We start from the raw sequence: 15,616 nt of genomic DNA, 5'->3' as shown, positions 1-15,616 counted from the left end.
AATATAAAAATACATAAATAATGCAAAAATATCTGTGTTAGCAGTTATGCACAAAGAAGTCAAATGCACTGGCTTCCATTTAGTTTCTGAAAACATTTCAGTAATTTGTTTGGTTTTATATGTGTGCGTTTAAAGCCTAAATAATGCAGGAACATGAAAAATACAGGAAGGTGTACTACCTAGGAGAGGTCCACAGCTACCTGTTACAGAGGCCACTTTGACATGTAAGCAGCATAATAAATAACAATAAAACATTGGATATGATTCTAAAGCAGTAAGGGCCCTGCTACATATCTCCATGACATTTGAACTGTTCGTTCCCACATGGCACCTCTGCCATAGCTGCTACCCAAGTTAGGCATCTTCTTAACCATTATTACCCTTTGTTCCATATATAGTCAGCCACTTTGACAATGCCAGAGAGGGAAGAGATGGCTACAGTTGCTTAGCAACCATAAAAAACAGTCCCTAGACTTCCCCACTGAAGCCTTCACTAAGTAACTGAAGACAGGGGGAAAGAGTGGGTTGCCCCCAAACTAAAAAAAAGGTAGCGTTCTGGTTTTTGTCATATTTGTTTCACTAGTGTAAAACTCCTATGTTAGCATAAGACATGATGTGTAAATCCAAACCTCACAACCAAGGATTGAAAACCATGACTCAGGAATTTGAAGATGAGGCATTATGCAGAAGCCACAAGGGACTTGAATCCCTACCTCCGTCAAAGCCTTACGGCTGTAGCCCTAAATTATGAGATTTTCTACAAATACCATGGTCTCTTACTAAAGAAATTGTGGTTTGGAACTGAGCTGGAAATTCAATTAAAAACAGAGTCTGCCTTCCTAGCAAATAAAAAATAAAATAAAAAATCTGTTTCATGGGTTTCCAGTGCAAAAACGGATCATGCCTTAGAACAGCAAAGACTAGGAAACCACAGTGTTCTTGTAGAATGAGGGAAAGTAGTATTTTAATCCACCTCAGTGAGGAGGAGTCTGATGTTAATGTGTGATGGAAATGTGTGGAAGTATACAGTATTTTGATTACGAAGAGATAAGTGGTATCCAAAAATTATATCCCTGGTGCCTTATTGATGGCTTCCATAAGAGCCTGAATTTGCATAATAGACAATATTTTGGCCTGTTCGGTTGTGTTTATGTGTAGGTGTTATATAATGGAAGATGAGCTTATTTTTTGACTATAGAGATAAGGCAGTGAGGTAACCTTACCTTACCAGGCCATGAGGTCACTTTGGGCTAATTGCCAGGATTGATGATTGATTCATGGGTTTACAGGATCAAAGCCATGAGAATGACAGGGACTAGTGCTTCTCGAGCTAATAATAGAAGAGGACAGCTTGCCAACTCTTTGACATACCTTAGAGTGGTACGTGATGATGCCATTGGTACTTCTCCTGACTGACCACAGAGACAAGGGTGCCTGTCATATTCCAGTGCTCAGATAATATAAATTTGGGAGACTGGAGCACTATAGAGACCAAGAGACCAGAATGTAGATCTCAACACAGACAGAGGTTCCAACCCAGACCTTGTGAACAGAGAGAGACAGAGAGAATCCTGCTCCAAGAATGACCTTTCATAAGAATGGAATGCTCTGGCAAGGGTTATGCTATGATAGTGCTTAAATTTGCCTTATTGATTGTGTATATGTATTTTATGTCTAATATTTGTTGTGTAGCTAATACAGTTGCTAAAACGTCACCCATATCGGAAATGTTGGTTTTTGCAAAACAACAACAACTCAACAACTTTTGTGTCCGCATTTTCACTTTGTGAAATATGTGAACCCTATACCAAATGCAACCTATTATTGCATGGGGGCTGCAATGGACCGTCATTTCCTAAGACAAGTACTTGTTGAAGATATGGAACAGAGTCCTTGGGTGTGTTTTTAGCCTCCTATTTCCACTAATCCTTGGAATCCTACAAAAGATACCAGCACAACACAGTTTCACTAACAGAGCCCCACATTGTTACCATCAGCTTTTGCTTGTTAGATTTCTCCACTTGGCAGAACAACATTTTGAGGGCCTACCAGTGACAATAAGCCCCCTAACCCAATGTAAGGGCCAGGTCCTCTATTACTATGTCCACATGTTGAATCTAAATGCATGGCAAATCTAACGCTAACTCAAAAGAAAGCCAAGAAGTCCTTCTGGGTGTAAGAAAACCTTTTAACCAAAAGGGAAATATACTTCAGGAAGTTGATTTTTTTTGCTCAACACCATTGTTTTGACCCTATTTCAAGTTCTATGCACATTGTTTTGCACCATGCTCTGCACTTGAAACATGTATGACAAGTCTGTATGACAATTATTTCAACTCTTCACCCTCCTGTTGACAAATCATTCATTTAAAGGCTTCTGTAATCTGAACTCACTAATTTGTTTAGTGATGTCACCAAAGTTCATGCTTATCGGGCTCATAATACAGTTTTGTTCCGTTAAACATGCTTGGCTGCATTGTTAAGTGAGCATCATGTCCCGGACAGTTCTTCAGATGAAAAATGAGCCAGAGAGTTTGTACCTTCTCCTTTTCCAGCACTCAATAATGGCACTATCCCAGGTGTTAGGTATTTGGGGAAATATAAATTTCCCAGGATGTTTGAGTCATTAGTATTGTAGCTGTGGGGACGGAATAGAGGTCTCCTAACAATTCTCATCATCCTTAACAGTCCCCAGGAATCTTTGTGGGAAGCCATGACTATTTAAAGTGGTATGGTACTGTTTTAAATGTATAGTACAGATGGGCCACAGTCCAAAATTCTTTCAAACATGGGTTCTTTTTGGGTTGCAGCCACAGTTGATCCTACTCAGATCCGTTAAAATTAGTGAATATGAGTAACTTAAGCACATTAATTTCAGTAGATCTACTTTATGCGGGTGGTGCTGTGATCTAAACCACAGAGCCTAGGGCTTGCCAATCAGAAAGTTGGTGGTTCAAATCCCCGCGACGGGGTGAGCTCCCATTGCAGTTCTAAAGCATGTAAAAGTAGATAAGTAGGTACCGCTCCGGCGGGAAGGTAAACGGTGTTTCCGTGCACTGCTCTGGTTCGCCAGAAGCAGCTTAGTCATGACCCAGAAGCTGTATGCCGGCTCCCTCGGCCAGTAAAGCGAGATGAGCGCCGCAACCCCAGAGTCGTCCGCGACTGGACCTATCAGTCAGGGGTCCCTTTACCTTTACTTTAAGTAGGACTAAGTTGAACAGTACATCCCTTCATAAGAACGGAGGTATGCTGAGCTATAAGAGAACTGCACCTTTAGTAAAACTTTGAGCATTGGAAGAATTCATCCTTACTTAAGTGTGCAGGAGAGATTTAAGCAGACAGTTAATTTTCTATGAAGGGAATTAGGTTTCTTGGCTGTGTGTAGATGGGGCGGGGTGGTACAAACATAGCCAAAGAAATATGTGTTGATAGGATTAGGCACTCATGAGGTGGGCAGGCCCAGGTTCAGGCAATGTGCATCCTTGATTTCTAAAGGAAATGAGGGTATTTTTAGCTGTTCTCTGCTGACAGATCCAGTTCCTGGGGACAGGAAAGAGGTTGAATATAACACCATCCCTCAGGCTGCAGGGGCCTGGGAGATGTAGCCTAACTACTACAGCTGAGCTAGCATTAAGCATGAAGAAACATTAGAAAGGATTGAGTGAAAGGAGGAGGGTGAGCTTGAAAGGCATATCTTACAAGTCGGTCAGTTAAAAGAGAGGGACTGCCCTTTCTTAGACCCAGTTCCAGAAAGCAGACTCCTCTTTAGTAAAAATATTCATCTGACTTACTTTCCTCTCAGCAAAGAGATTAGGTAAAAATAGCCTGCCCTACCCCCATCGACCCTCTCTCACACATACACAGACCAGAGCTCTAATATGGCCCTTCTCTGTAGAGACTGGGCAAGTTTTCCTCACTTAGAAAGGTTTTTTGCTGCTTTACTTCTCTCAGGAGCGTCAGAGTCACACAGCACAAAGGGCAATGAATTATCATCCACCTCTTATGATATTAACGACTCTCTTAACAAAATTCCAACTGCATTTCTTAATGGGCGTACACTTCCTTCAAGGAGTAAAACTGCAATGGCCTCTAGGTTTTTCAAACAGCACACTACACATTTATTTTATTAATTTTTAATTCCATGAATTACACTCACAATATTGTTTGCATTATTCTGCACAGCTCATGATAAGGAGAGGTTTACAGTGTTGTAGTCACTGCCTTCCAATAGTTTCACGTGCACGGAAGTCCTGTGGGTATTCATAAATATGGGAGAGGCAGAAGAATCACAGGGATTGAGTTCATAGGAGAGTGTGGAATTTAATTACAGTCTTTTATGGACGAAAATAGTGACCTTGACCAAGTGAATATGGTATCCTCCCTAACCTGCTTGGCATATATTATGGCTGTGTGTCCTACTTTATTTGAAGAGCTGTCTGATCCAAGCCTGATTTAAAGATAAATAACCATAAGAAGAGAAAGCAGGGTAGAGGTGGGGAAGAAATTACATTCACATTTTAAAGTGCACCTACTTAATTCACCCTTCCCAAACCACTGTGCAAACTAACATGCATCTGTCCTTCAAAATCCTCACTTCTGTAGTGCAGTTTTCCAACAAACAAAAGATGCATACAAAAATGTGTATATTAGAGAAGAGTGCACACACCAATGCATATATTAGTGGAAAATACTTCAGGAAAATGCAGTACACTAGGGGGAATTGCTTGCAAACTATGTATATTAGGCAAAATTGCGTACAAAATGTATATTCAAAATGGGTCTGATTTTTCATGCAGAGTTTTGGATTTTGTTTTTGTTAAAGCAAACTGTACAGAAATGGAGAGGGCTGAATTTAAGGTTTAAAAAAAATTAGAATCTGAGAAAAACTAGAATTCACAGATTTGTCCATCTCTAGAGAAGGGGTCTGAAAGTTGCAAATCAACCATGTGCACCTTGGTAGCAGACTGAGCAGGTACACACAGGTCACTTGGTCGCTGTCTTCCACACTATGATGAGATGCTTTTCTTTCTCAGTTACAGTAATTATTTCTAACTTTGCATCTATACACATATAAATTAGCATATAGTATCTTATGCAAATGGGACGCGGGTGGCGCTGTGGGCTAAAGCCTCAGCGCCTAGGGCTTGCCGATCGAAAGGTCGGCGGTTCGAATCCCCGCGGCGGGGTGCGCTCCCGCTGCTCGGTCCCAGCGCCTGCCAACCTAGCAGTTCGAAAGCACCCCCGGGGGCAAGTAGATAAATAGGTACCGCTTACCAGCGGGAAGGTAAACGGCGTTCCGTGTGCGGCTCTGGCTCGCCAGAGCAGCGTTGTCACGCTGGCCACGTGACCCGGAAGTGTCTCCGGACAGCGCTGGCCCCCGGCCAATAAATGTGAGATGGGCGCACAAACCCCAGAGTCTGTCAAGACTGGCCCGTTTGGGCAGGGGTACCTTTACCTTTACCTTTTATCTTATGCAAATGTGTTTTCTTTTGTCCTCTTTTTATTTTTATTTTTTAGTGACTGTCCAACTTCCCCGGTATTCGCCCCCCCATACCTCCCCACTCCCACCCCCTGGAAACCAATAGCAGCCGACATCACATCTGATAGCAGCACTGATGAAAATGAAAGAAATGAAATTTATAAAGCATGGGAGGCAGCAAATAAAGAATTTGACCAGTAGAATGCCAAAACTTTTGATATATTGTAAGACTGGTGTCAGGGGTTCAGGAGCAGAGGCGAGGGCAAGGGAGGAAACAGAGAGCGAAGGGGAGGAGGCAGAAGAAAAGATGAGTGATGACGACGACCCGAGATCTCCGAGTCTTTCCAGTGAATCAGAAGATTCACAGGAAGGGGCGCCAGTGGCCGGAGCAAGGGGGGAGCCTAGGGGGACACCCCAGGAAGAAGGGTCCAGAGGGGGCTCAGAGAGCAGCAGTGGGAAATCGGGACCAGCATCACCAACAGCACGCAGTGGAGAGGAAGGGCGCCAGGTACCGAGCTCTGGCAGCTCGCAGCAGGAGGGAGGGCATGAGTCAGGAGTGGCCACACCTCCATCGGGGAGCGAAGAAACGGTCAGGCGGAAAGTGGAAGGTTGGGCGCGCGCGCCAAGTTCAAATGCACAGGAAGGTGGCGCAGTAAGCAGCCCGGAAAGGGAGCCAGGTCCTAAAGCCCGACGCAAGGAGACAGAAGGGTCCGGGGGGTCAGCGTCAGAAGCGTCCCGGAAGGAAGAGACTACGGGGGGCAGAGGGACCCAGAGAAGAACGGTCAGGCGGAAAAGGTGGAGTAAGGCTAGGGCATTTAGCTGGTGTACAGGGGGCGGAGACTCAGACGGAGCTTCGCCGGTCTAACCCATAAGACGTAGAGTTGCACGCAGCAGCTTGAGAATGGAAACTGTAACTCAATAAAGACTTTTACAAAATGATCGCTGGCTAGCGTGATCCTCTGTGAGCTAGGATCTGGAAGCAGCTCTGACAGTAAGCTCCGTCCCCAATTGCGGGCATCTACGGCCTCGCGGAGAGGAGAGAAAGCGGGTGCCTACTAGCGAGCTCACGAACGGCAGACAATATGACGGCCGAACAGCAGATAGCGGAACTCAGAGAAGCAGTGACACGACTGAATGCCGAGGCACTTGCATCCAGGAAGAGAGAGGAGGACGCAGCTGCCGCCTACAGGGATCTCCAGGTCAGGTTGGAAATGCTTACGAAGCAAGGGCAACTGACACCCAAACCGGAGGGGATTGGGTTGGGGAGACGAACAGGCGGTCTGGTCTCTCACTTCGATGGGAATTTGCAACAGTACCCCAACTTTAGAGCAGATGTAATGTGTGCACTGCAACTGCTGAACAAAGACTTTAGAGATGAGCAAGAGAAGGTGGGATTCATCATGTCCCATTTGCATGGAGATGCTAAAGCATGGCTGCGCAATTTGTGGAGAAATAAGGATCCGGCGCTCCAAAATGCGGATGCCTTTATTAAAGCGATGGATGGGTGCTTTTTATCAAGCATAGACGTGGATCTTGCTCGGAAGGAGGTACATGGACTGAAGCAAGGGAGGGCCAGCGTAAGGCAGTACCATGCCCGCTTTTTCGCTTTGGTCAGTGCCCTGGAATGGGACAGAGATTCGGCTCCAGTCAGAGACCTGTTTTGGGAAGGATTGAACAGCGCGGTTAAAGATGAAATTGCGAGGGGGGAGAGACCCCGGACCACGCAGGAGATCGTTCAGAGGGCGTTGGCGGTGGGAGTGCGGCTGGAAGAACGTCCGTGGAGGTGGGACGATAGGCCAGAGGAACAGTGGCGCAGGAAGTGGCTGGAGGTTGCAAGTCGAGCAACGGACCCGGGAACGACTGAGGCGGAGACGGACGTGGACATGTACGGGGAGGATTTTGGGTTCGAGCACGGAGGCACAGAGATGGAGGCAGAGGTGACCGTTGTCGACGAGCGCAAGGAGGAAGAACCGGAAGTCTTCAGTTGGAGGCCCGCCACGGGAAGCGAACTGTATCCGACATTCGTCCCCATGACACCGCAGCACCCAGCTCCCGCACCGGAAGGAGGGGAGGGGGGAAGGGGGGGCTTCGAGGGGGGGATGGATGTCAGGGGTTCAGGAGCAGAGGCGAGGGCAAGGGAGGAAACAGAGAACGAAGGGGAGGAGGCAGAAGAAAAGATGAGTGATGACGACGACCCGAGATCTCCGAGTCTTTCCAGTGAATCAGAAGATTCACAGGAAGGGGCGCCAGTGGCCGGAGCAAGGGGGGAGCCTAGGGGGACACCCCAGGAAGAAGGGTCCAGAGGGGGCTCAGAGAGCAGCAGTGGGAAATCGGGACCAGCATCACCAACAGAACGCAGTGGAGAGGAAGGGCGCCAGGTACCGAGCTCTGGCAGCTCGCAGCAGGAGGGAGGGCATGAGTCAGGAGTGGCCACACCTCCATCGGGGAGCGAAGAAACGGTCAGGCGGAAAGTGGAAGGTTGGGCGCGTGCGCCAAGTTCAAATGCACAGGAAGGTGGCGCAGTAAGCAGCCCGGAAAGGGAGCCAGGTCCTAAAGCCCGACGCAAGGAGACAGAAGGGTCCGGGGGGTCAGCGTCAGAAGCGTCCCGGAAGGAAGAGACTACGGGGGGCAGAGGGACCCAGAGAAGAACGGTCAGGTGGAAAAGGTGGAGTAAGGCTAGGGCATTTAGCTGGTGTACAGGGGGCGGAGACTCAGACGGAGCTTCGCCGGTCTAACCCATAAGACGTAGAGTTGCACACAGCAGCTTGAGAATGGAAACTGTAACTCAATAAAGACTTTTACAAAATGATCGCTGGCTAGCGTGATCCTCTGTGAGCTAGGATCTGGAAGCAGCTCTGACAACTGGTATTATCTTCATTTCCCAAGAACACCTGATGATAAGGTTCTCCATCCAGATGAAAGATAACCGTGGGGCTGCTAACTATAGCTGAAGAGGCAGGCTCTTGTGGGAACCTAGTTATCTTCTTGGATTCCAGTTCCTAGAAGCTGTTATCAGTGCTCTGAGAATTTATCCTGTTCCAGGTGATACAAACATGCTAGCACTGCCTGGATAGCTCAATTGGTTAGAGCATGGTGCTGATAACACCAAGGTTGCAGGTTCAATCCTTGTATGGGTCAGCTGCATATTTCTGCATTGCAGGGGGTTGGACTAGATGGTCCATTGGGTCCTTTCCAACTTTATGATTCTATTATATCTACCACCACCACAGGATTTTATTATTAGTACTATAGCCCTCCTAGCCTTGAGCCATGCAATATCTGGTTCTCAAGTAACTAATGGAGAAGAGCAATTCATCCTTTAAAATATCAGGGTGTATGCATTCCAGCTTCGCTTTTAAAATAATAAAAATAGAGCTAAACATTTTCAAAGCAAATGTTTGTGAGCCATTGCTACAGAAACACCTTGCATTCACTTGCCTTAAAAAACGGGTGGGGGGATAGGTTCGTTTTCATGCAAGGGAGGTAATTCATAAACAGTCAGTCTGTTAAAAAAAAATAATAATAACAGCTTTTAGAAACTTTTCATATGAATATGGTGTAATGCAGGTTTTTTGGTTTTTTTAGGTGGGCTGCAATACTCACAATTGTTTATTTTCAAGGCAGTGTCCAGTAGGTGCTTGAAACACGCACATTGCCACATAGCACCTGAAACGGCAATGGACATACAGTAGTCGTTGGGGCAAGAATCACAAACTGTCCCCGCTTGCCCCAGGTACAAAATGTGCTAGTGGTGAACTGGGCATGTGGGTGGCTCATCATGAATTTCAGATCCCAATTTTTCAGTTATGCTCCTGCTGTGACGGTTTAAGTGATATGGGAACTTTTAGTCTCAAAACTGAAGACAAGCCCAATTGGATCAGACACCCAGGATCCATCTGTTTCAGAACCTTGCTTCCAGGAGCCATCACTGAAATGCTTCTTGGAAGCCCATAAGTGGGGTGTGAAGGCATCAGTCTTCCCCATTGTTTGTCCTCTGGAACCTGGCCCTCAGCGGATTCCATTGGACGATCATAGCTAATAGCCTGTTGTTATTATTAAGAGCCATTCACAGAACTGGTTTATCATAAGCACTCTTTGCCCTCAGAATGAAAATGGGCAGGTTTGCCACAAGCCCAAGGGGCTGTGTGAACTGGTTCTAATTTCAAAAAGGCGCCTGCTATTAACCTTTTTAAAAAAACTGCAGGAGGTTGAGTGATCATATATCATATGTCATTTGACCCTTAGACTTGTGTAGTGCAGTAATTTCATTTGAGGCTCCCTGGGCAAGAGGCTTTGTTATAGGGCAGCTATAGCTCAGGCCCTTCTTTTTCTGACATGTATCCTCTGTTTCCTTATTCTCCATCGCCATCTTGCTGCCGTTTAGAGATCAGCACCTATTGAACTAGAATGCCAACCGGAAAGTGACATTATTGTAACATGCGCTTTATTTTTAAAGTGAAAGGCAAATACAAAGCAGTTTAACAAGACAACAGGGTGGTCGTGTGTCCTACTTTGCAGAGGACACTCCTCTCTCCAAAGGGCCATCAGACATCAGCCCTGTTTGAGAATGCCCTCTGTCTGAAGGGCTCAGCCGTCCAACTCTGATTTCAAGATGGAGAAGCCATGAAATTTACTATCCACAGTTTGTACCTGGACAGCAGACTGAGCAGGTGCACAGGTCACCTGACTACTGTCTTCCCCACAATGCTGAGATGTATTGTATTTCTATTTAAATTATAGTAACAATTTCTAAATTTGCATCTATGCATATAAATTAGCACATCCTAATTTTATCCAGGATTATGGAGAAAGCCAGAGAGTTCCAGAAAGACATCTACTTCTGCTTCATTGACTATGCAAAAGCCTTTGACTGTGTTGACCACAGCAAACTATGGCAAGTTCTTAAAGAAATGGGAGTGCCTGATCACCTCATCTGTCTCCTGCGAAATCTCTATGTGGGACAAGAAGCTACAGTTAGAACTGGATATGGAACAACTGATTGGTTCCAAATTGGGAAAGGAGTACGGCAAGGCTGTATATTGTCTCCCTGCTTATTTAACTTATATGCAGAATTCATCATGCGAAAGGCTGGGCTGGATGAATCCCAAGCCGGAATTAAGATTGCCGGAAGAAATATCAACAACCTCAGATATGCAGATGACACAACCTTGATGGCAGAAAGTGAAGAGGAATTAAAGAACCTTTTAATGAGGGTGAAAGAGGAGAGCGCAAAATATGGTCTGAAGCTCAACATCAAAAAAACGAAGATCATGGCCACTGGGCCCATCACCTCCTGGCAAATAGATGGGGAAGAAATGGAGGCAGTGAGAGATTTTACTTTCTTGGGCTCCATGATCAGTGCAGATGGTGACAGCAGTCACGAAATTAAAAGACGCCTGCTCCTTGGGAGAAAGGCGATGGCAAACCTAGACAACATCTTAAAAAGCAGAGACATCACCTTGCCAACAAAGGTCCGTATAGTAAAAGCCATGGTTTTCCCAGTAGTGATGTATGGAAGTGAGAGCTGGACCATAAAGAAGGCTGATCGCCGAAGAATTGATGCTTTTGAATTATGGTGCTGGAGGAGACTCTTGAGAGTCCCATGGACTGCAAGAAGATCAAACCTCTCCATTCTGAAGGAAATCAGCCCTGAGTGCTCACTGGAAGGACAGATCGTGAAGCTGAGGCTCCAATACTTTGGCCACCTCATGAGAAGAGAGGACTCCCTGGAAAAGACCCTGATGTTGGGAAAGATGGAGGGCACAAGGAGAAGGGGACGACAGAGAATGAGATGGTTGGATGGTGTTCTTGAAGCTACTAGCATGAGTTTGATCAAACTGCGGGAGGCAGTGGAGGACAGAAGTGCCTGGCGTGCTCTGGTCCATGGGGTCACGAAGAGTCGGACACGACTAAACGACTAAACAACAACAATTTTATCCAAATCTGTGTCCTCTTTCGCTCTCTTTTGTTTATGTGTTTCTTCTTTTTTGGTGATGTGCCTGATGCTGAAGCATCCGTATGACCAGATCACTGCAAGCACTTGGGTGCAAGTAGCCTGTTCTATCAGAGCATGTCCATCCACAATTTAAATCTCACTGAGTTCATCTGATTACTTCCTTTAGATTATGCTTAAGATGAAAACTTAAGGCTGACATTCTTTTCAATATTTTAAACTTAGCTCCAGAAAGAAGAGGAATGGGGGAAGAGTCTGCATGCATTTGTTACAAATCTGTTAACCACTTTTGTATCCCACAATAGTAGCAAGGCCCAGTAAACAGGTAATGTGCATTGGGATCGCAGAAATGCAGCATAGAGCAGACAATTTCCGTCTGGAAGCAACCAAGGAAGATAATTTATTAAGTTATTTAGGCATTTCACAAAATTTCCATATAGCTTGATGGTAAAAAAAACAGCCATCAAAGTGAGATTTCAAGGACTTTAACAACCCCCATTTGAAGAAACTATTTGAAGGGGCTCTTTTCTCCAGATCTCAACACATGTGGAAATTACTTGGAGACTTTAAAAAAAGTACATAAATATGGCCTCCCTCCACCCCCTGCACTCAATACCAATGTCTTGGCAAGACCTCTGTGACAGACTCCCTCACGGAAGATGGGAGCTGGATTTTCTGGGTGTTCAAAAGTTTCAACTCTCCTTGTTAGAAACTGTTTGTGGTATCATTTCTTTATTATACTGCAACCAGTGTTTCACTTGTGTGAAGGATGGCCTGTGTCCACTTATTCCTCACACCAAGTGGTTTGAAATATGAGGAGGCACTTCTGAAACAAACATAGACTTTTTATTTAATTGCACTCAGTGAGGTTATGCATGAGAGGCACAATTCTTAGCTTCAGGCAAACACACTTTACAGAAAACTATAAAACCTTATTCACTACTCTTATTTAAAACTTGTCTCAGGAAGGACGATTTCCACACTAGCTATAAATATTACTACACCAGCAATGCTCTCTGAGGCCCTTCTAGTATTCTTATTTTCTCTCGGGGAATTAAACCAGGTTGCCTTGCATAGCCAACCCCAATCCCTATCTCTCCCAGGTCCCTAACTAGGCACTTTTCGAACCCCAATTGATTCCTGTCTGACAGTTTAACTGTAAAGTTCCAATTTTTATACTCACCAGCCCCTTCTGATTGGCTGCATTCTAACCAGCTCTGATTGGTTGCTGGGTCACTAGGAGGCTGACCCAGGGTGTGTCCATCACAACCTTTTTTTCATCAGAACTTCAGTGTTGTTAAGTAAGAGTCTTGTATAATATATGTGTGCTATTAGTACTATTATTCAATTTAAAATGGATATTGGCTTCTCCCTGCACACACATGCACCCAAAGCACAAGCCTCCATTGTGTTCATCGTGGAACATGATAACAAAAGGCTGGTAGCTTTTGCTCTTATGCTCTCTTCTTGTATGGAGTGGATTTAAAGGAGTGCACTCAGAGGTACAGAAATACCTGAATGCATGCCCACAACAGGAAAAGGTGGTGAAAGGCAGAGGAGTAGTTAATGAGGGAAGGGCCTAAAATACACAGCATGGACCACCCCAGTGTGCATGGGAAACAGTGGAATACCTGTGAAAAGTGTAAGACATACGCCTCACATGCCTATTTCCCACACTGACAAATCAGATAGGAATGAACCAATATGAATGAACCAATGGACCCATTCTGGAAACAGCCTTCATTTTAAAAAGTCACATTTTAGTCTGCAATTGTGATTCAAAATGGCAGCTGGCATCCAAATGTTGATGAAGAGTGCTTTCCCCCACCTCAGGAACCCTCACGCCAAGCTTTCTGATGATATCTCAAGAGGCTTCCAAACACACAGAGAACAAACCAAGTGACAGACAAACCCCTCCCCTCACTAAATGGCAGATAACAAGCACATAATCCAGAAGTCAAGGTTCCATGACCAAAGCAAGAAATGCATAAGTGAATGGGAGCCTTAAAGATGTTAATAATAATAATAATAATAATAATAATAATAATAATAATAATAATTTATTACGGCCATAGGCCCATACAGATAAAAACAAGACATAAATAACAGCTTGTGCACGTGGGAAAAAACAGCCGCTAAAACACTACTATAACAATAAAATACTATAAGATGGAATGGCATGCTACGCCTTAATTAGCTTGTGGTGCTCCTTGGCAACGCTTTTGGGTAAGGACAGCGACCAGGAACCTAGCCACTTTCAGGGTCGTATGGGTATCCTTATCCTGCAAGATTTGGGCAAGGTGGAATTTTGGTGGGGTACCCTCTAGTTTCTGTATGATTGATCCCAACAAATTTGCCCGTGGCACCTTGAATAAGGGGCAAGTGAACATAATGTGCTGAAGCGACTCCGGCGTCTCCTTATCACATTCGCACATGGCGGAGGCTTGGCCCTTTGAGAATCTATGTCTCAGGACATTGGAGGGAAAAACGTTAAACCTCGCTTTGGTGAAGGCCAGCCTATGGGCAACAGTCGAAAGGGAGGAGAGGTATGATGGAACGCGGTAAGTTAAAGTGATACCAATGTTCTGGGGCGAACAAACACCTCCCCCCAGCATATAATTTCGCTGTAAATCGATGTCATCCAGTCTTTGGCGGATCAGTCTTTGAGCAGTGATTTGATCTAGTTTTAGGGAATCTAAGGGAGAGATTCCATAGCTCAGGAGTTTGGCATGAATTCTACTAGTCCGAAGGCTGGAGAATTCATCTCGCCATAAGCATTGGACAAGGTAATGGTCTGGTAATCTATGCCACAATGATAACCAATAATTGAAGACTTGCTTCCACAGGCAAGTTTCTAAGGATGCGATCTTCAATTCTAGTCGCATGGCTGCGTTGCTTACGCACAGGGGGAGCATTAGGAGCCGACGTAGGAATTGGTTTTGCAGAGTCTCAAGAGGAGCAAGGTCTGTCATCACGGCCCAGAGCGGGGCAGCATAAGCAAGCACTGCAACCACTTTTGCCTTGAACACCTTTAGGGCCGAGGGAACATGCAAAGCTCCATCCGAGAAGAAAAATCGGAGGAGCGCATATGACAGAGTTTTGGCCTTGTTAAGGAGGTGTTGAATTTGACCTTAAAGATGTTCCAACAGTTGACATACCCCTCCTGCTAAGCTTTTAAAGGTGAGGCAGGGAGAGCTCACTTGTGGGACTCTCTCACCCTGTAAATCTGCTGCACACACTCATGTCTGCTACATCTGGGCAGTTGTGTTTGATCTCACACCCATCAAGGCAGTGCCTGACTTTCAGTGACAACACTGTCCTGCCCTTCTGCCTCCAGCTCCTCCTCCACCACCATGAGAAGCAGAACATGTTTAGCTTCCTGTTGAGTGTGTTCCGTTTGTAAATTGAGTCCCCCGCTGCTATGGGAAAGCACGCCTTGGTTTAAGAACGCTTTGGTTTAAGAACAGACTTCCAGAACAGATTAAGTTCATAAACCAAGGTACCACTGTAGTCTATCTGTGAGTCAGGGGCAGCATATTGATGCACCCCCATGCGGCAGCGTTTGCAGGGCCCGTTAAAGGGTTGATTGTGGGAGTCACTGGCCCTATAGCGGCGGCATATAGGTCAGACTCCCGGCCTTGGTGAACTGGGAGGGCACGCTGTGTAAGTTCATGCTTTACAGTCCCCTCCCAGTTCACCTGACTGCCCTGCGCATCCTCAGCCCCTGTTGGGTATGAGAGGGATACCTTCCAAGGCCTAAGCCAAGGTTCCTACACCTGAATTTAATAAAGTTGTGGCCTAATTTTAAACCCATACATTATTTCCATATCTCATTTCTGGGTGGTGGGTGCCAGGGACAGGGTTTAGTGTGTGGGCTCGCAATTTCCAGTATGCTGAATGATATAATCCCAGATATGTTGTTGCCAAGGTGAATTAGTTGTGGAGCTCTTATCTCATGAGAAAATTGCATATTACATACTATAAAAGTTCTGTGCCTCTGCCTTAGTTCTTTCCCACAGATTCTTTTCTTGCATATCCCTCCAGTTTCCACATGAAGGCACCACCACACCACATAATACTCTACTAGAAGCAAACAAGAACTAGCAAGGCAAAGCTCTCTTATATTGGGGGGGGGGGTTTCCAGCACAGTCATTGTCTGCGTTCAACCAATCAGCTGAGAAAGC

At 45.4% G+C, this 15,616-nt stretch overlaps 2 long non-coding RNA genes across 10 annotated transcripts in view; one reads left to right on the top strand and one right to left on the bottom strand.

The window, feature by feature from the left end:
- The window catches only part of LOC309527043, a 69,183-nt gene that overhangs the window by 17,714 nt on the left and 35,853 nt on the right, over positions 1 to 15,616 (bottom strand). Inside the window, exons 1-5 of one of the 9 annotated variants that reach the window (XR_014217064.1) lie at positions 12,616 to 12,693; positions 9,083 to 9,145; positions 8,918 to 8,982; positions 4,157 to 4,447; positions 1,372 to 1,542 (exon numbers count right to left, since the gene is read on the bottom strand). The exons of 1 other annotated variant lie outside the window; for it this stretch is intronic. This is a non-coding gene — a long non-coding RNA (uncharacterized lncRNA). Of the gene's footprint in view, positions 1 to 1,371; positions 1,543 to 4,156; positions 4,448 to 8,917; positions 8,983 to 9,082; positions 10,271 to 12,048; positions 12,588 to 12,615; positions 12,694 to 15,616 lie in introns of those variants that run through there. 7 more of the 9 variants (XR_014217065.1, XR_014217066.1, XR_014217067.1 and 4 more) reach the window with 7 other exon arrangements.
- LOC309527057 lies at positions 205 to 2,462 on the top strand. The gene is made up of 2 exons (XR_014217087.1): positions 205 to 547; positions 1,693 to 2,462. It is a non-coding gene; the product is annotated as an uncharacterized lncRNA (long non-coding RNA).

This window comes from Podarcis vaucheri (genome assembly GCF_965113315.1).
Source record: "Podarcis vaucheri genome assembly, chromosome: 2".
Taxonomy (NCBI): Eukaryota; Metazoa; Chordata; class Lepidosauria; order Squamata; family Lacertidae; genus Podarcis; species Podarcis vaucheri.
This window is presented reverse-complemented; position numbering and strand designations above follow the sequence as displayed.